This window comes from Eublepharis macularius, chromosome 5 (genome assembly GCF_028583425.1).
Source record: "Eublepharis macularius isolate TG4126 chromosome 5, MPM_Emac_v1.0, whole genome shotgun sequence".
In the NCBI taxonomy this organism is placed as follows: domain Eukaryota; kingdom Metazoa; phylum Chordata; class Lepidosauria; order Squamata; family Eublepharidae; genus Eublepharis; species Eublepharis macularius.
In genome coordinates this window covers 144,365,364-144,385,803 of record NC_072794.1, presented here as the reverse complement: position 1 = coordinate 144,385,803, position 20,440 = coordinate 144,365,364, and the positions used below count along the sequence as shown (strand labels likewise).

Below are 20,440 nucleotides of genomic sequence, written 5' to 3'. Positions count from 1 at the left end.
TAAAGGTCACTGAGGTTCAACAGAAACCTTTCAAAAACAGAATCCAATGGGAAGCTGCTGAATTGGAATAGATATGTAAATTTGATTCAGTCAGGCTTGGATTGAATAGAGACTATGAATGGTTATCTCATTATCAGAAGTAACTAATTTCATTATGAGAAGCCACTGATTACATCTACTCCCCCCTCCCCTCTCCACCTATTTATCTTCTTACCCTCCATGCATCTGAAGAAGAGAACTGTGATTCTCGAAAGCTTATGCTGCAGTAAAGTTGGTTAGTCTTAAAGTGCTACTGAACTCTTTTGAACTATCTTTGTGACTCATGCTTAACTTACATAACATAAGAACATAAAGAGAAGCCATGTTGGATCAGGCTGATGGCCCATCCAGTCCAACACTGTGTCACACAGTGGCCAAAAAACTAGGTGTCGTCAGGAGGTCTGCCAGTGGGGAAGGGACGCTAAAAGCCCTCCCACTGATTGCCTGCCCAAGCCCCCCAAAAACCAAAACTTCAAAAATGGGAAAAGAAACTTCCCATTTGTATATCCTGAACCTTTCATTTGTATTTAACACTTATATTGGCTAGGTAACTTTAAAGTGGCTCTTCTGCATTCTGTTCCGATATTTTCAGAGCATTTTTATAGTGAAGGCTTAAATCGCCTGTGAGGCTCTTGTGAGGTTTATGTTAATATCTGATCTTGTTCATTTAGAAGAGGAAGTTGTGGGTAGGCATTTGTAATGAAATGAACATTCTGGCCCTGTAGATTTTAACATTCACATTACAATCCTGACTGAAGCAAGAGAATGTTTAAACTTAGCATGGACAATGTCTTTCCATTCCAGACTGAAAGGTGTCCTTAGGGAGCAGTGGCAAATTCAGATGTATTACATTTACAAACATTGTGGGCACTTTCAACATGAGCCTTAAATCATGATTAGGGTTGCCAACCTTGACTTGGGGAATTTTTGGAGATTTGGGAGCAGTGCCCAGGGAGGACGTATTTTGAGAAGAAAGCTCAGCAAGGATGTGTTGTTACTGTATGAGTTCTGTTTCTCCTATGCTCTATGGCTGTGGTTCCCAAACATACTCAGGCCACCATCCCTTTGTTCCATAAACTCACCCCCAGTGCCCCCTATCCTACCCTTACCCTACCCCTACCCTATAAAAAGCATAATTCAGAATAGCAGTTTGCACGATCATAGGATTTGCCCTCTGAAGCTGCCATTTCCTCTGGGGGAACGGATCTCCATAGGCTAGAGATCAGGGCCGAATCCACATGGCTCAAGTTTGCCGCTATTTTCCCGCAATTTATGTGCTTCTCAGAGGGCTGTTCACATACTCTTACCTCAGTCCCGCCATTCTATTGTATCTGTTGTGCTGCGCCTCAGACAAGGTTGTCACGCTTTCAAATGCTTCTCTTGCATAGTTCTCACCATAGATGTGAACAAATAGAAGCGGTTCCCAAAGAGACCGCCCCCTCTTAACCACCCCCACTTCCTTGTTTCTTGCCTTTCCGGAACACCGTCCCTCTTTGCCAAGCAATTCTTATGGTCCCAACTCTGTCCAAGGCATGCCCGCACCCCCATCCTGTTTAATTTTTTTTAAGGGGGCATTCTTATCGCTATTGCACAGTCCTGTTCATGAAGATCACCCACAAGCGGTTTGAGAAGTGGCGTTGTAAAAAGTCCGTGGAGGCATCGGGGGGGGGGGGGGTTGCCATTTTTTTTACAGTAAATAATGTTTCATTGCTGAAGGAGCGCCTAGATAATTTCTGATAAGCGGACTGTGCCTGCAAAGGTTGACTCTTTCTGGGTTTTTAAAAAAATATATATTAAAATTATCGGTATACCGAAAAATCGCTATCCTATAATTATAGTTGAGCGGTCATTAACCAATCACAGGCATCAATGGGGGCATGGCCCCGCCATTGCAACTGAGCAGAAAATCAATATAGCAAAAATCTAGCATTAAATTTTTTTTTAAAAAAGGCTATGTGATGTCGTCATTGGCGACAGCAGATCTAAACCTGCCCCGTATCATGTGATTCTCCTAGGGATGTGAACGGATTATAGCACAACACTGCTGCAGTAAGAGAGGGGATGTGAACACAGACTGGGACATTATGGGATAGAATCCAGCGCAATTATTGCGTATGAAAAGCGGAAGGTAGGGAAGTGTGGATTCGGCCCAGTTGTAGTTTGGGGGAAACTCTGGGCCCCACTTGGTGGCTGGTAACCTTAATCCAGATTGAGCATCTATCATGTTGTCTATTTTAATGCAGGTTGTGGTTTATGCAGGAAAGGTGAGTGTAATATGAATAAGCATTTCAGCCGATTTAAGTTTTATATGTTACAAACTGGATAAGAAAATAAAACCGCTTTTAAAGCTTCATATGTAAAAACACACTCTACTATGTTTTATGCATGGACACTTTTAAAGAGTATTTGCTCTGATCGAAATGAAATTGGCATGGTTCTCCTGCATTCTGCACTGTCATAAAACATTAGAGGCAGCTTCAGTTTGGTGTCTTGTTTTCATTTTACATTGCAAGAGAATGCATTGGTGTAGTTTTGGGTTTTCGGGGGGAACTGCGAGGAACGTCCTTTTTTTAAAAAAAAATTGTGCATGTGTAGTAACGTTGCTACGTTACTACATCAGCTGTCTGTCATTCCCCTACCCTTCCAACAGCTCTTAATTGGACACTCCTGTACCCACCAAAACTTCTTTGCCAAAGATTGGCATTTTTGGGATGCTTTATGTGCAACTGTTCCGTGAGGAAAATGCCACCAAAGAGTGAGGGGGAAATGATTTTGGCACCCAGAAATTTGCTCGAAACAATTGGTCATTCCCCGTCACGTGACCAGGGATGGGGTACTTGTGGCGGTGAGGGACAGTAAATGAATGCTCCGTCGGCCATTTTATGAGACCTTTCCTGAGCTCTACTGTGTGAAATAATTGAAATAAATTATACAGAACCATAAGATGTGTAGAATGATCTTTAGAAATACTGGACAGTACTTATGGAACACAATTTAATTAACAAGATCGATCAGACACAACGCAGTAACATGGCAACATTACTTCCATTAATAATAAATTTTTAAAAGGGGGGAGGAGGTAGAACCACAAGCCCTGCGATCGCTGTATGGCAGCACAAAAAATAATTATAATGTTACATGTTTGAGCACTTGAGTAGCTAGAATGTTGTAACATCAAGCACACGTTCACTTTCAGGCATTTAATGAAATCTGGTGATTGTGTTGACGTTTCAGCGTTACTGTTATTATGCTAAACAAAAAAAATGGCAGAAAAAAGGTTTCTGGAGCTGTGGAGGGTGGGTGTGATTACCTCCAATAGACCAATCAGCTCCCAGTGAAAAGAAGAGGGGGGAGTAGAGAAGCAGACCAGGAGTGTTTGATCTGCACGAACAGAACTCGAAATAGCAGTGGCTGAGCAGCAGCTTTAAAAAAATCGCGGAATGTCCGCAGGGCGGGGGGGGGGGGGAAACGGAGAAAACACAGACAAATCCTGTATCTGCTTCCCATGACTCCCTTGCAGGTGCAGAAGTCAGGGAGAACATAGGAAGCAGAACAGATTCTGAAATGCTGTAAAGTGTCCATGCATGAAACATGTAAGTCGCTTGCAAGACGAGCGGGAGCAAAAATTCCAAGTCTTCTAGCTTTATTTGATTACTTGTTCTGTTAAACTCTGGTAATGTTTGGCCAGCATATATTTACAGATGCCAATTATCACACTGTTAGTATAGTAGTAATAGTAGTTGTCGGACATATTGTATATAGTAGCATTTACTAGCCCAAAGCTGTCAAGACTGACTCTTCGCTAAACTCTCAGCAGAAGCAGCTGCTTGATAGTATCATCTGACTTCCCAAGTACATTCTGGCCACCCCTATGTGTACCTTCCTGGACCATTACATTTTCTTTGAATCAAAGGTAAGCCTGGGATCAGCTTTAATCTTTTCACTTTCCCAGAAGTGGCCTGTGAAATTCAAAACCCGAAACTTACAACCTTGTTCCCAATAAAAGCTGTTTCAGTATGCTACTGCCTTGCCTATGTCGTCTCTCATTCCCTGGAAGGAACTTAGAAAAAAACCCACCACGCTCTACCGTCTTCTGTTTGGCACGTATCATTTCATTCTTGTCTAGAAAGATGTCGCCCTCCCTGTTCTCCACCCATCCCCACATATCCTGTAAAGGGAAGAGTTACACAGTTAACCCTTTCTTATCTCTCCATCTAGGTTCAAGCCAGGTCAGGGAGAGGCTGCTAAGCTGGAAATCACAGAGACGTTTGGGCCCTAGAAAGGAATAGAAAGATTAGCAGAGGACGTGGGTCCCTATCTGCCCAAGGAAAGACTGGCAAATGGCAATGGTGTTGTTCAGCTTTGCTGTTTGCTGCCCTAGATAGCCACCTAGTGGTAAAGTTCTTCTGTATAACCCAAACAGTGACAGCCAGTCAAAGACTTCCAGCCTGCACAAAAGAGTGGTGGCAAGACACCACATTCGTTTGGTTTCACCAACACAATGGGTCACAAATCCATTGACAGTTGCTTGGCATGGGAGTGGCCATCCACTATTAAGACTTTAAGCTGGTCTATCTATTATAAGCACTGCTACTGAGAATGTATTCTCCGTGCATGCTCCAAATCGTAACATTTACAAGTTGTTACCATGTGATGCAGCACCAACACCTTACTAACACCCTTGCCTGGCTACCAGCCTCCTGATGGGAATACTCACACCCAGTTGATGCATAAAGTTCTTTAGAGCAGGAGTCTCCAAACTTGTCTGTGGCCATTTCGGAATTTTGAGAAACAGGATGCCTCTACAAGATGGGTGCCATGGAAGGCAAGACTAGTCACAAAATGGTTGCAGTGGGGGCTGTCACAAAATGTGTGGTGCAGCAAACATCTTCCCATGATGGAGGCAGCTTTTGAATTAGTGTGCCTTCCAGACTCAAAGATGATGTCTCCTGGGCTTGTCTGAAGTACTTGTAGCCTAGTGAGATGGAGGAAAGCTAAGGATGGCTTTTTGCTTTAGGGAAGACAGCAAGTGGATGCAAGCGTATCAGTCCCAGGTGCTTATGGAGGGCAAACTCCAGATGCCCACCAATCACTGGCCATCAGTGGGTAGATGCTAACTGCCACTAGCAGGCAACCTGGGCAAAAAGGCAAGCTCACCTCTGTGCCCTGCCACAATGATGTCACTTCCAAAAATGATATCACGTGGGGAGCGCACGCTTTGTGCCAGGGCCGATTCCTTAAGTATCAGTTGGACGGGGTCCTTTTTTTATCGCCCATTCCATGTGTCTCTTGGGCAAACTCTATGAAAAGAGAGAAAGAGCTTTTCCTCTCACAACTCTTTTATATCTGCAAAAGCGTGATGAGAGGAAAGCAGAGACAGACAACGCTGCTCCTGCTTTTACGCACACACGGGAGCACTTTTTCTTTCCCTCAAACCATTTGGAAGGTGAATGCAGTCACACATTAAACTCAGGTAGAGTTAGGGTTTTCCCCAATCACCCTCTGAATTCGTGTGTATTTGAACAGGCCCTAAGTACTGCTCTGTGTTACCTTATGAAACCTGCTCCAGCACTCAGCAGAACTCCTTAAAGCCTGTAACTTCAGTGTATGAAGGCCCACTTCCAATCAAATCTCATTGTGACTGGCATTAAGGGGATTAGCTTATGCCTGCAGCCCACACTTCAGCTGGCCTCTCTTTTGCTTAGTCAGACAGAACATGGCTCCCTGCTTGCACTCTCTGGGCTTTCTGCTGGGCAGAAGTCCCTGTTTGGGTGTGACGCTCCTCTAGCTCCTTTTTTGGAGAACCAGCAAGTCCATCTGGATCATGAATGGCTGTGATTTGCTTCAGGAAACACCAGGTACTGGGTAATAGGACTTTAATTTGGACCAGTTGGGGAGGAAAAGGTATTTTCAAATCAAGTGTCACTGAAATTTAATCAGGTGAACTGAAAAAGAAGCTGTCCTTCACCTATGAAGAGGCTGAGGGCATTTTCACACATAAAATTTGCATTTTTTACTATGGAAAGTAAAGCCAACATTGTCTGGAATTCCCCCTTTCTAGCCCACTTTAACATTTCACACAAGCATATTTATACAAATACTGTCAAAGAAGTGCAAAAGTATGTGTGAAAATAACCTTGGGGTTCCTCTGAAAGCTGTCCCCCACACAATGAAAGAATGGGAGAGCACCCAGTTTAAAGTGGTTTTGAAACACATTAACAACTTTTAAGTTCCTTGAAGATGAGCCAAACCCAGCGTTGTTTTGTGAGGATAAGCACTTTGGGTTTTCTGTCTGATTAGCAGGAAGCTTTCTGTGCTAGTTTATCGTCCGGTAATTTCTGGGCAAACATTCTCTGAAGCCAACATATCACAATCGTTCCATGTATGGCCTTCAGTTTTTTTCAGATGTTTAAAGTTCCTGGAATCGTGGAGAAGCAACTCTTTATTTTCTGTCTGTCCTCTAAAACCCCCCCTGCAATAGCTCCAGGCCACAAGCACCCCTGTCATTGCTCCTTCAAGGTGCTATCCACTGCCTGTCACGGGAACTGCTGTGAGGAATATTCTGTTAAGAGCGACAAGAACCGGAACTACATATAAACAGAACCACTGTTACATCTTCTAGTAGCAGCGATCCCTACCCTAGTTCAGGGCTTAAGGCTGGAATTAGGTGGGAACTACCTACACACTGTTCCTTTTGAAATGCTGTGCTAAACCTTAAAAATCTCTGTTGATAATCTCATTCAATTAGCAGCATCCATTTGCGGGTGGCTCACTCACAATCCCTCATCTAAAAAAGCCATCCTAAACAGAGTTACGTGTAAGCAGGGCTTTTTTTTCAGCTGGAATGCGGTGGAACGGAGTTCAGGAACCTCTTGAAAATGGTCACATGGCTGGTGGCCCCGCCCCCTGATCTCCAGACAGAGGGGAGTTGAGATTGCCCTCCACACCGCTCAGCGGCGTGGAGGGCAATCTCAGCTCCCCTCAGTCTGGAGATCGGGGGGCGGGGCCACCAGCCATGTGACCATTTTCTCCGAGGGCAACCTACTGAGTTCCAACACCTCTTTTCCCAGAAAAAAAGCCCTGCATGTAAGCAAAGGCTAAGCCTGGCAACTGGCTGGAGGGACATGGGGGGGGGGGGTCATGAGAGACGGCATTGTGGTCACTTCTGGGGAAAACTCAAAAGAGATGGTGGGAATTTCCAGCTAGTCCTAAACTACCGCCGTCACTTCTGGGTTTTCCCTGCCCCCCACTGGGTGGCTTGGCAGCCTTGTTTAAACCCTTCTAAGTCCACTGAAGTCAATGGGTTCAGAATGGTGTAACTCTGTTTTAGGACTGCACAGATAATCTCTTCACCTTTGGTGGCTCTGCTGTAATGTCCAGTCCAACATGCAAGGAACAGCCCTGAAAAAAGCAGGTACTCATTTTCTCAAGGGACAGTCCCTCCCCACATCCCACAAAATTATGTCACTAAACTGGCCATGAAGATTGCATAACCCTTTCTGTAGTCATCCTTTGTACCTGGCACTATGAGCATCTGATGTACTCCCTGAGTACAGTATCCTCAAAAAAGCCATCTTCTGATGTTCTGCAATACAGCCCTCATCAGACTGTGCATATGAGGGACTGCAGTTGCAATCCTAAATACCCTTTCCTGGGATTAAGCCTCACTGAATAACTTGGGAGTCACTTCCAAGTACACCTGCTTGGGATTGCTCCCTGTATATTGAAATACTACCATTAATATATTCCTGCATTTAGAACTTTTCCTGACTACCATATCAGGGGGAAAGATTCTTCTTCAGCTAACTCTCTGGTATGCTAGTAACCTATGTACTGGGAGTTTTTGTATGAAGAAGCATTCACAGATATGTAGCTCACCATTTGTCATCTGAAGTCCTACAACATGAAGAGGGCTGTGCATTTCATATGATGGTTTTAATGTGTAGATCAAATCTGAGAAGCTCCGCCACCTTCCTTTTTTTATTCTTTTCTTCGTATGTTGAAGTTCCCAGTTTCAATCCCGGGCAGCTCCAGTGAAAAGGTTCAGGTGGCAGGTGATGTGAAAGTCCTCCACCTGAGACCCTGGAGAGCCCTTGCCAGTCTGAGTAGACAATACTGACCTTGATGGACCAATGGTCTCATTCAGCATAAGCACCTGTGTTCAAGCCTATGGCCACCTTTGATTTCCTGTAGTGATCGGACTTGTAACACTAGTGATATAGAGCCAATACCAAAGAGCCAAACTGGCCCAGAAGAAAATGGGATCACTCTAAGGAGTGATTCCCTTCCTATGGCTCTGTTCTAAAAACATCTTGGATTTCTTGCTGCAAGGGTTGGGAGTCACCTTCAATGTATCCTGTCTTCCATAGACTGACAATCATATTCTGACTCTACCCGAGTGGTGAGGGAGCCATTTCAGCATGGTTCCTTCACACACCATCAGCAATGCTCAACCACATGAGGGGGGAGTATACAATATGTCTCTTCCCCATGCCACTGGTGCCCTTGTTTTCGAAGGAATGACACTGGTGGAAGAAGGAACTGTGCCAATGCCTTATCCCGTGTGATCTGCAACTCCAATGAACTCCAATTGTGCAGGGAGGAGCTATTCTGTTGCAAGAGCTCTCATGTCTCTTAGGTAATGTCCAAATGAGCTCTCAGTCATACAAAACTCCCCTTACAAAAGATATATTGGAAATCTCAGGACATTTTGTCTGTTTCTGCTTCCTTCTTTCAAAATATAACAGTCAGGTCTCTTTAAATACCAACTGGGTTCATACCCCATCAGCCATTCTCCCTCCACCTCCAAATTAAATTACTCAATATCGCCCATCTTCAGCCTGTTTCCAATGAAACCTGCTTTGGGGATGCTGGTTCTGGGAGTTAATCATTACATTGTTTATCAAGTTGATCATTGATTTATAAAAGTTCATGACTTCAGCATCCATCATGTTCCAATTTGTTGAAATGCTTGGTTGACTTAAATGATACACTTTATGGTTATAATATAATTTAATTATTTTATGGCATTACAGGGCGTTAGATAGAGCTGTTTGCTGGGAGAATCAAGTAGCAATAAAATAATATTATCCTGGTAACATGATACTTTATAAAGAGGATCTAGAAAGTTATTGATTACATGGGAGTGTTTTGTACAAGTTGTTCAAACAGCTCTTTTTCATCTGTGCGATTATTAAGGAAAGTAATAATTTGTTGAGATAACTGTAAAAAATAAAAATGAAGAAAATAAAAGACTTGCAGATTAAGCATTGCTGTAGAAGGAAAGATCATTTTTGTACAATAAATGTGCAACTGTTATCCCTCCCTATATTTATGCAAAAGGACTTTATCCATCATTGTTATCCATTTTTCTTTCATGATGGGGAATCTAGAGGCACTTCATCACATGCTTCTGTTGCAGCAATATATTGCATTTTTCTAGCACATAAACCACATACTTTCATTATGGGAGAATTGCAGTCCACTTCCACCCCAGTGCCACAATAATTGATTTTGTAATTGTCTTCCCATATGGTTACATCATTATCATGGGCACCGATTGCCTGTATCATCACTATAGAGAGCGATACAGCTTCAACCCCCACCCATGTTATTCTGTAACCATTATGCATTTTATGCTATTACCATGTGCACATAGGACACTGAATAACTGTATCTACAGAGCTAATATGCCAGTGCATTGGCATTTTTTGCAGATGGATTACAATAATCCTATTGCATTGCAACTGCCACCATGGACAGTTTAGAATCTTTTGCAATTCAACATTACTAAGTCCTTTTTGGAAGGGCTTCTGCAGTTGCCCTGTTCATGTTACAATGAATGTGATTATATCTGTCTATAAGACAGAGCAAATGCACAGTCACTTTGCAACTGAAACCAGGGACCAGTACCTGGATAAATGTGCGGTTTATATCATATGTACATGCCGTACATGCATTGAATGTAACTTGAGAATTACCCAATGCACATATTAAAACAATCAAGAGTAACACTAAATGGATTGAATGTGTGTTCACTGTAACCTGTGAATACAGCCAGTGTCAAAAACTTCTCATCCAATCTAGAGTAACCTTTCTTGTTTATTTTATTGTCTCTGTTGACATATCTGTTACCTTCACTGTCCTCTGATAGCATTGTTGTTTTTTTGACAGACAGGTCCATTAGTTGCTGCTGCCGTTGAGAATGTCCCTTTTGGTTCCAATGGACAGAATTCCTAATTTGTTCCCTGACAGAACGTACTTTTATTGGTTGAACCAGTAAAATACTGTCCCCCGCCCCTCATTGGAACATAGCAAATTCTATTTTTTTAATGGTGCCAAAAAATCTGTTTGAGATCTTTAGCTGCTTCACAGAAGCAGACCCCAATGTTCCTGGGAGAGAGAGTGCGGTTGGGGAGAAAAAGACATCTAAACCATTATAAACAGGGCTTTTTTCTGGGAAAAGAGGGGGTGGAACTCAGTGGGTTGCCCTCAGAGAAAATGGTCACATGGCTGGTGGCCCCGGCCCCTGATCTCCAGACAGAGGGGTGTTGAGATTGCCCTCTGCGCCGCTCAGCGCCTCATACTGAATCAGCGGCGTGGAGGGCAATCTCAACTCCCCTCTGTCTGGAGATCAGGGGCTGGGGCCACCAGCCATGTGACCATTTTCAAGAGGTTCTGGAACTCCGTTCCCCTGCGTTCCCCCTGAAAAAAAGCCCTGATTATAAATATGTAGTGTAGACTTGTCGTGTGGCATACACCATCACAAGACAATATGTAAGTCTATCATTTTAGCTTCTGACTATAGTTTTAAGTGGGTAGCCATGTTGGTCTGCGATAGAACAGCAGGATTTGAGGCCAGTGGCACCTTAGAGACCAACAACATTCTTAGGGGGTAAGCTTTTGCGAGTCAGAGCTTCCTTTTTCTTTCTGCCTGAGGGGAGCTTTGGCTCTCAAAATCTTAAACCCTGAAAATCTTGTTGATCTCTAAGGTGCTACTGGACTCAAATCCTGCTTTTCTTTATATAATAGGAGGTTGTCTATTTTCAGACAAGTGAATATTTATAACTGCCTCATACTGAATCAGACCACTCGTCCACCAAGTGCAGTAGGGTCTTCTCTGACTGCCAGTTGTTCTCTAGAGTCTCTCTCAGGCAGATAAGGTTTTTTTCCCACCTGCTCTTTGAGAGCCTTTAAATGGCAACACCCTTGGGATGAAGATCCCAAACAGTGAATTTAACACAGGCTTTTTAGTCCTAGACTCATATGGGGAGAATACAAATGGACAGCTTATCCTGCCCTTCCTCCAAGGCACTTACAGCAGTATACATGGTTCTTCCTTCTGCCATTTTATCCTCATAAGTCCCCTGTGAGGTAACTTTGGCTGAGAGAGAGAGAGTTGTTGGCCTAATGTCACTCAGTGAGCTCCCATGGCAGTGTGGGTATTTGAAACCAGGCTCTCTCTGGTCCTGATCCAACTATCTAGCCCATATGCCATGCTTCTTGAATGAGTGCTGCCGTGCTGTGAAACGGATGACCATGGCTTCTGTCATAATCTTCCATGGTTACCGTTTCTGCTAACCCGTTGCTATGGAGTGAAGATGGTAGTTCTCCAGGGATTGTATTTTGTTATTAACTCTTCATTCTTCATTTATAGAAGTAGACAATGGGATTTCAGAGGTTAAAACAAGAACCTAATTTGTATAATTTAAATTATCCAAGCAGGTTCTCTATATGTGTTCTTTACAGTTTGTTAGTAAAAGAGGGAAACCCTCTTAAACATTGTGGCGCTGCCCCTTGGCCTCTGGGGTTCTGCAAAGTTCCATCTTGTCCCCCATGCTTTTCGATAACTATGTAAAACTGCTGGGAGAGGACATCTGAAGATTTGGGCTGTGTTGCCACAAATATGCAAATGACACTCAGCTCTATCTAGCGCTTCTAACAGATTCCAGGGAGGCTGTAGAAACTGTGAACAGGTGTCTGGAGGCAGTTTTGGAATGGCTGAGGGCCAAAAAACTGAACTTAATCCTGACAAAATGGAGGTGTTACTGGAGTGGGAGGGGGTTGACCCAGGAAATGGGATATCTCCCATTCTGGATTGAGATACACTTCCCCTAAAGGAGCAGATTCGTAACTTGGGGGTATTCCTGGACCCAACCCTGCTGGATAAACAGGTGGAAGCAGTGGACGGGGTGCCTTTCACCAGCTGTCAGGGAACTAATAGGGAGTGGGGCTAAAGAACTATTAAGCTGTATATTTTACCCAGGTTCCACCCATACGCTGCCAGATTTTACTCATGCTCCTTCCCAATGTGCCATATTCTTGGCTCTGGTCCTGGTCCTATAAATTCTACTTTTTTTCTCTCACTTTCTACCAGACGTCACCCTGAAGCTCTGTTATAGTCACACCTGTGTTGATGTCCCCATCTGATATGGGGACAGTATTTTTGAAGAGAAAACTTGGCAATCCTAGGTGGAAGCCATGATGCTTAAAACAGATTTAAAACTAGCTTAGGTCTGCAAAATAATTGTAGCCCCTTCAGGAAAGATAACTGCGACTGATGTGGTTGTTGTCACTGCTTTGGTCACCTTTGCAGGGAAATAAACATCTCACTCCATGAGGTAAACAGGAACCTCCTGGAAAGAATTGGTCTAGACAGCCAAGGCTAGTTCAACAGATAATTCACAGGACCTTAACTCCGAAACAAACAACTACATCAGACTATAGTGACCAGTCATATGACCCAAAGAGCAAAAATAGCACACAAGGAACCTGTACTCTTTTTCTTATCATTTCTCTAGCCAGTTCAGAAATGATTTCATTTTCTAGGTGTGGTCCCTCTTTACACTCCACAAGCTCTTTTTCAAGTACATGGAGGAGCTTGGTGACATGCATGACCATGTCACCAAGCTCACTGTGTCTCTGTGCAGTGTTTAATTTATGTGGTCCCCAATGGTGGGAAATGAACAATATTTTAAAGTATTGTTGAAGGCTTTCACGGCCGGAGAACAATGGTTGTTGTGGATTTTCCGGGCTGTATAGCCGTGGTCTTGGCATTGTAGTTCCTGACGTTTCGCCAGCAGCTGTGACTGGCATCTTCAGAGGTGTAGCACCAAAAGACAGAGATCTCTCAGTGTCACAGTGGGGAAAAGAAGTTGGCAGGTAATTTATATCTACTCAGGAAGGTAGGGTTGGGCTGAGTCATCCTGTAAGAGTTTCCCAGGGTGTGGAATGCTCATGGAGGGAGGCTTCACTGTATCCTGAGGAGGTTCTTTTGCATATGGATTGGTGCTTGATATGCTAATCTTCTCTGCAGGGCTATTGTCGGGTATAGAGTATTTTGTTACTCTAAAAACACCAGGCTAACAAAATACTCTATACCCGACAATAGCTCTGCAGAGAAGATTAGCATATCAAGCACCAATCCATATGCAAAAGTGCAGCCCTGCTTGTTCTCTCTCCCCTCATGTTTGGTGAATGGAAATATGTTGACAGAAAAGGGCTACAGCTGTTGCTACTGAAATCCCGAGTAAAACAAAAGGTATCCCTTCAAGAACCAATGAAAGAGTGTGTTACTCCAGAAAGGGAAACAAAAACCTACACCCACAAACAATGCAAAATGAGTTAAAAATCTATGAGTAGTTAACACACGAACTTATGCATCAGATATGCGTTGTGTGGTAACACACTCTTTCACATGATACTGAAATCCTATCATAGATTGATGGGAGTAGACCAAATTGAAAGCTTTCTGATTTAAATTGAATATCCTAGTTGTTCTTCCATCATGCCACATTTTCCCTGTTAAAAATAATGCATTTTTCATTCTGTTTTCGTCAGCTGTACAAACATTTGTGTATGCACAAGGGGTGTAAAATGGCATTAGGAAAACAAATCCTCATCAACAAAAATGAGGTAACCAAAGCCAATGTCAGCATAGGAAACTAGGGATGCTTGAATTAGGTTTGGCTCATGTTCTGCTCACTGGACATGAGAAAGGAGCTGATCTTTCGGTGGGCCATTCATGGTGCTTGAGTCTGCCTGTGGGTCTTATTTTGAGTATTCAACCAGGACAGGATAGCACAACTGGCAGTATTTAGGGTTGTCAACAATTTGGAAAAAAAAAATTCCCCTTTAATAGAGACTTAATGTATGGAAACAGGTAGGAAGTAAATAACATCACCTGGTAAATAAACTTCTGTTAAAGGGACAGGACATTGTTTTCTACAACTTCTTGGCAACTGGAGTTGCCAGCTCCAGGCTGAGAAACTCCTGGAGATTTGGGGGTGGAACCTGGCCAGGGCAGGGTTTAGGAAGAGCTCAGCAGGTGTGTGATACCATAGAGTCCACCCTCCAGAGCAGCTTTTTTTTATCCAGAGGAACTGATCTGTAGTGGTGAGATCAGTTTTAATTCTTGGAGATTACCAGGCCTCACCTGGAGGTTGGCAGCCCAGCTGGCAACCCTACCAGTATTTCATGCATACACATCTTTACACAGCCCGATGGGAGTCCTGGTTCCCCCTTCCCCCTTGTTCTTGCTGCTTGTCACTTAGCAGCCAATCATTTTTAAAAAGTGAGCAAATTATTTAGTCAACCACAGTGCCATTGTAAGTCTAAGCAAATCTGCTCAGAATCCAACTCGAGTCAGGACTCGTCGTCAGTGGAGCTTACTTCCAGGTCAGCATTCTTTAGATTGCATTTTTCAAAATGAAAAATGGCTTGCTTTTTGGTTTCACTTACGTCTGTGGTATTGTTGAGGTTATTCGTGTTTTCACACAGCCTTACAGAAGTCATAGTACCTTTCCTGCATGAACCTGGGGGAGAATCTATTTTATCCATTGTGCAGATGCAGAAGCAGCTTGCAAGGCTGAAGGAAAGGAGACTGAAATGCTAGGAAATGGCACAGCTGCAAAACTGTTTGGCAGCTGTTTTGAACCAGATGGTGGAGAGGCAAGGACATTTGGGGCTCAGCTCATGAGTGACCGTGGTTGTCAAACACAGGATGTTTGCCTGCCGAATCTGTCCACTGCAAAGTTCACAGCATCCCTATATGAAATCAAAAAGAAACAGCAGTTGCCATATTGGCTCATCCCTGAGACAAGGACTCAACGTAGACTAATCCCTTGCGTTTGAGTATATTGAGTGTCTGAGTGTATTGAATTATGTTGATCTTAAGTGCTGCATCTGGTACTGGGATGGTTTTAATTATATCTGTGCCATATGAGGTGGTATGTTTACCTATTTATATTTATCATATGTTTAATTTTGTATGTAGATTTGATGTTGTGATCCACCTTGAGTCTGCTTGTGGGGAGGGTGGGCTAGAAATATAATCAAATCAACCTTGCTAGTTTCTCATACTTCCGAGTTGGTTCACCCTAACCCTAAGCCCAGCTCCCTTTCATTTTCATGGAAAGCAACAGTGTGAGTAGCAAAGTGGGACTTTCTGTTTGTATAATCTATATATGCTCCAGATCCAAGATGAATCTTCTCCCATGTGTACCAAGTTGGTGATTCCAGATGAGGAGTTCCCTCAAGTCTCCAGAAACTAATTACTGTCCCCTTCATTAGAAGTCTTTTAAAACTTATCAGAAAGATACCCGACTGGTGGATATCTGCTATATTTGCCAATTGAAGATCGAACCTGATAGTTAATTATTAGCATTTAAAAGTTGCCTGTTTTTTTCTCCCTGACACAGCTTTTTCCTGACACCTTTAGCAGGAGAATAGCAAGCATGATATCGACTAGGTAAAGCTTTTCATTATATGCAGATGCAGTGACGAGAAAAGTTTCACTTGAGGAATTTCTGCTTGTTACGCCATTGTTAAAGGCTCAGGAACCTTGCTAGATGACTCGCTAGTAACTTAGTGGAAGAGTCTCATAACCATGTGTGTATAGGGAATGCATTCGTTTTTGGCCTTTTTAATTCTGGACATATCTGGGTAATAGCTGCCTGAGTTCTTGGTCTGACTTTTCACTATGAGATGAAAAGTCTGTCAAGATGATTCTGTCTTGGATGATTATATCTTGTGCGGACACCTGGAAGCCAGGCATGGTGAAGGCACAGCCTATGCCAAGCTGTCTGTGGCTCCTGTCAGCCATATGCAGAGGCAAGGACCAATACACAGTGAACCCACCATGTGTCTGAATTGTCTGAGTTTGTACATCAGTTGCACACTGTGTTGTCTAGTGATTAGAGCATCTCACTACGATGGGGGAGACCTGAGTTCAAAATCCCTAATGTGCCATGCAGTTCACTGGGAGTCTTTGAGCCTAACCTACCTCAGAGGGCTGTATGAGGATAAAGCAGAGTGAGAGAAAGTTGTATGCTACTCTGAGGAAAAATGAGTTAGAAAAATAAGAAATTAAAAAAAAAACTTGATGCACACTCTCTTCTCGGCTCGACACATGCCTATCGCTTTTTCCATGGGCAAGTAAACCATAAATGCTCAGCATCTTTCAGTCTGATTCAGCTGAATTCCTCATGGGTGCTTATTAACATGGGGGGGGAGCTGTTCTGTAATTGTTTAAGAAATGAATCCAGGCAAAAGGCAACTGGGATTTGATAGTGTAGAAAGAAGATTCCTGTTTACTAAAGTCTGACAAAATGCAAGCCTTTGGTGGCTTTATCTCTTCTCACTTTGGAAACAGCCAAAAAGTAAATATATACTCAGGTCATGGAAAAGGAGCAGGAACAAAATATTGACAGGGAGGGGGAGAAGCATTTCTTCTTTTTAATTTTTTTTTAACCCTGGTGCCCTAGATGTAAGATCTTGCACAAGGACTGAAAATCTACCTGGATGATTTCTTTTACCATTTCTTGCAGCGGTGAACAGGTCATGCAGTAAACTATTCTCGGTTAATTTTTTAATGCCAGATAAACGGGCCAAGAAATGATTAGCACAAAAGTAAGTCTGACCTGATCTAGAGGAAAATAGAAAGGATGAGAGTGAGAAAAATTGGGCTGGAGTTATCTGTTAACCACATAAAGCATCTCCAGTTGGAAGAGTTCTTTCTTCCTATCTCTTTGGCTTTCAATCCCCTACCCTTTTTACATTGTCTTCCTTTTTTAATCTTAAGTCATGGCCCAAAATGATGAGTAAGCACAATAGCAGATTTCATCCCTCTCCTTTGTAATACAGGCTAGTGGGAGCCGCAGGCGACAAGAATCTTCCTACCTGGTTTGTTACTGGTGATCAGAAGATATCTTCTTCATCCATTTCTGACTTTGTAATCACATACACACAAATTAGTAAAAATCCATTCTTTCAAGGTGCGTGGCTGTTCTGGTAAGAAAAATTAGTTTCTGATCTCCTTCTCAGCTTCAGACATTGAATGTCAGCTCCTGGGGAAAAGCATTACTAGATAGTTGCTTGAAATGGAGTTTGGTCAGTGGTTGGAGAGATCTATATTCTGAGATAGTTAGGACTTTGTCCACAAACTGGAATTTGAAATTTCAAAGGGGGGGAAAGCAGAAAGGACGGTTTGAGAGAAGGTTGTGCTGGCATGATTCCCCTAGGACTTTAGTTCTTAGTCTTGTAATTCAGGGCAGTGCCTGAGCAGGTTTACCTCATGGTCTGCCTTGACGAGTAAAAGACTTGGATGTAGGGTTGCCAACCTCCAGGTGGGGTGTGAAGATCTCCCAGAATTACAGTTGATCTCCAGACTACAGAGATCAGTTCCCCTGGAGAAAATGGCTGCTCTGAAGAGTGGGTTCTATGGCATTATACTCCACTGAGGTCCCTCCCCTCCCCAAATTCTATCCTCCCCAGCCTTTACCCCCAAATTTCCAGGAATTTCCCAACCTGAAACTGGCAGTGCTGTTTGAATGGCATTTTCATTTATGGGCACAGTATTCAAGTACTTAATACTGGGGCTGCAACATTGCTCATGTTCATCTCCACAAATGTAAGATAAAATCCAAATGTTTTTTAAAAAGGCAAGGCTGGCCTCCTCAGAGTGAGATGTCCTCTATGGCTAAGGGTGATCTTAGCTTTCCCTCCCAAGCAAAGACCAGGATCTGCACCAGAGAGAAAAAGGTCAGCTTTGGATCATTATAGACTCTGCTGTCTGTGTGACAAGCCTACTGTTTTTAAAGTTAGAGATGTGGTTCTTTCTGTTCCATACTCCCTCTTTCTAAGAGGCTAATCCAATCTCAGTGGAAGCAGGCCTGGCATGAGAATGGGAGGAGAAACATTTTCACTAAAGACCAGCAGCCAAGACAATTCTAGGACTATGAAAAGTTTTAGTTAAGTGTTTGTTTATATGTATATAACAACAACAACAACAACATTTGATTTAGATACTGCCCTTCAGGACAACTTAACACCCACTCAGAGCCATTTACAAAGTATGCCGTTATTATCCCCACAACAAAACACCCTGTGAGGTGGGTGGGGCTGAGAGAGCTCCAGAGAGCTGTGACTAACCCAAGGTCACCCAGCTGGCTTCAAGTGGAGGAGTGGGGAATCAAACCCGGCTCTCCAGATTAGAGTCCTGCACTCTTAAGCACTGCACCAAACTGGCTCTATATGTCTTTTCCTTCGACTTGAGTCGACAGTGCTGGATTTCCAAATGTTGAAAATACATCATGAACTTAAAAGAAGTTGGGGTATGGGATCACAAAGGGCAGAGTTCAAGAAGGGGGGCTCAGCAGGGTATAATGGCACAGGGCCCACTCTTCAGAGCAGCCCTTTTCTGCAAGGAACTGATCTCTGTAGCCTGAAATCAGCTGTAATTCCAGGATATATCCAGACCTCATCTGGAGACTGGCAACCATATGTGATACATAGCACTTCACCCAAAACAAATTGTTTCTTCTAGTGCGATTCTAGCAGAATCGTGCCACAAACCAGCGTCATGACTAGAGATGGGCATGATCCGCATTACGATCGAAAAAAACCCACGATAATGGCGATCGCACAATCGTGACCCGGCGGATTGTGATCATCCACGGCCAACGATCCAGCGATCGGGAGGGGCCTGGATCCGGGCGATCGGGCTCGGATCGGGGATCCAGACACTCAGGTGCCAGCAATCTATTCCCCTGGCAACGGAGCCAGGGGAATGCCTGAGCTGTGTTTGCCCTCCTTCTGTCGCCCTGGAAACCCGAATGGAAGCCTAGCTTTCCTTGATCAGCAGGGCTTCCTTCAAACCACGGAGCAGCAAAGCAGTCACCAGTTGGGAGAAGACACCCAGGGGAGGGAGGGGGAAGGGGGTGTTCTGTAGCCATGGGCACTCCAATCTCATCCCTGCAAACCCTGATAGGCAGCTCTGACAGCCAAACACAGACAGCCAAACACAAAAACAGATGCAGCCGTCATCACCCACCTTTCTTTTCTTGCCTGGAATACCAGCGCGCTCCTCTTCGGCCTGGCAGGAGGGCACATGGGGGGTGCCACCGGCGAGCAGTCAGACCCCCCACCCCCTGAGGGGAGGCGGCTCGTCGCCGTCTCCCCGTGCCCACCAGGCCCGGCGACCATCGCCACCACCCACCTTCCCACATAGCTGGGAATAGCAGCGCGCCCCGCTTTGGTCTCCACCATCCACGGATTGGGAATGGGAGATGATCGGTGTGGATCGTTAATTCGGGATCGTCACCGGCGCCAATCCACGATCAGCTGGATCGTTATTTTTTTTTTGGATCGTGCCCACCTCTAGTCATGACAGGAAATCGCACCAGGAAGATGCCGTCATTCAGGGAGTTCTGCGTGATTTTGCGTGGCCAGTAAGATGTGTGAAAACGGCCTAAGTTGTTTGAAGGCTATGCGTTCCTCCTTTCCAGTTCCACACATCTCCACTGATCCCCCCCCCACACACACACACAAACCAGAGAACAAAATCAGCAAGAAATGATCACTAAAATCCTGGATTCCTTTGGAAAATGCTGGTTGCGTTGCTTTTCCTTGATCTCTGTAGCTGGTTAGCACACAAGGACAGCAGTGGATAACAACAACCCAGGATTAAACCAGGATGTCTGCATTCATAGACCACACAAAAACATTGTCTTAAGACTAACTGTGGTTAATAAACCAACTTCAAACCATGATTTCCAATCCTGGTTTGATAGACCATAACCAATAGTTAGTGGAACATTCTGCATTCAATCACACCAACTGGTTAGTTTACTTAAACCATTGTTTTGTACTATGTCTGAACTGAGCGTACTCATTTTTGCATATCCTGGGACAAGGTATTGTGCTTCTGTGTCATGTGTAGCTGTAGAGTGCTGAGAAAAGTAGAGAGATATGTACGGCGCAATCCTAAATAGAGATAAACCCTTTTAAGCCCATTGATTTCAATGGACTTAGAATGGTGTAACTCTGCTCAGGACAGCACCGCTGCCTACTAGGAGCGGGACTGAAAAAACCAGCAGTGGTACATCTGACTCATCACTGCTAG

The 20,440-nt window shown here is 43.9% G+C and overlaps 1 protein-coding gene and 1 long non-coding RNA gene across 2 annotated transcripts in view; one reads left to right on the top strand and one right to left on the bottom strand.

Annotated features, from left to right (window-relative positions):
* Positions 1–17,412, bottom strand: part of LOC129330694 (uncharacterized) — a 35,671-nt gene extending 18,259 nt beyond the window's left edge. Inside the window, exon 1 of the long non-coding RNA XR_008597070.1 lies at positions 17,218–17,412. This is a non-coding gene — a long non-coding RNA (uncharacterized LOC129330694). The remainder of the gene's footprint in view (positions 1–17,217) is intronic.
* Positions 1–20,440, top strand: part of HNF4A (hepatocyte nuclear factor 4 alpha) — an 88,237-nt gene that overhangs the window by 18,832 nt on the left and 48,965 nt on the right. The window lies entirely within an intron of this gene.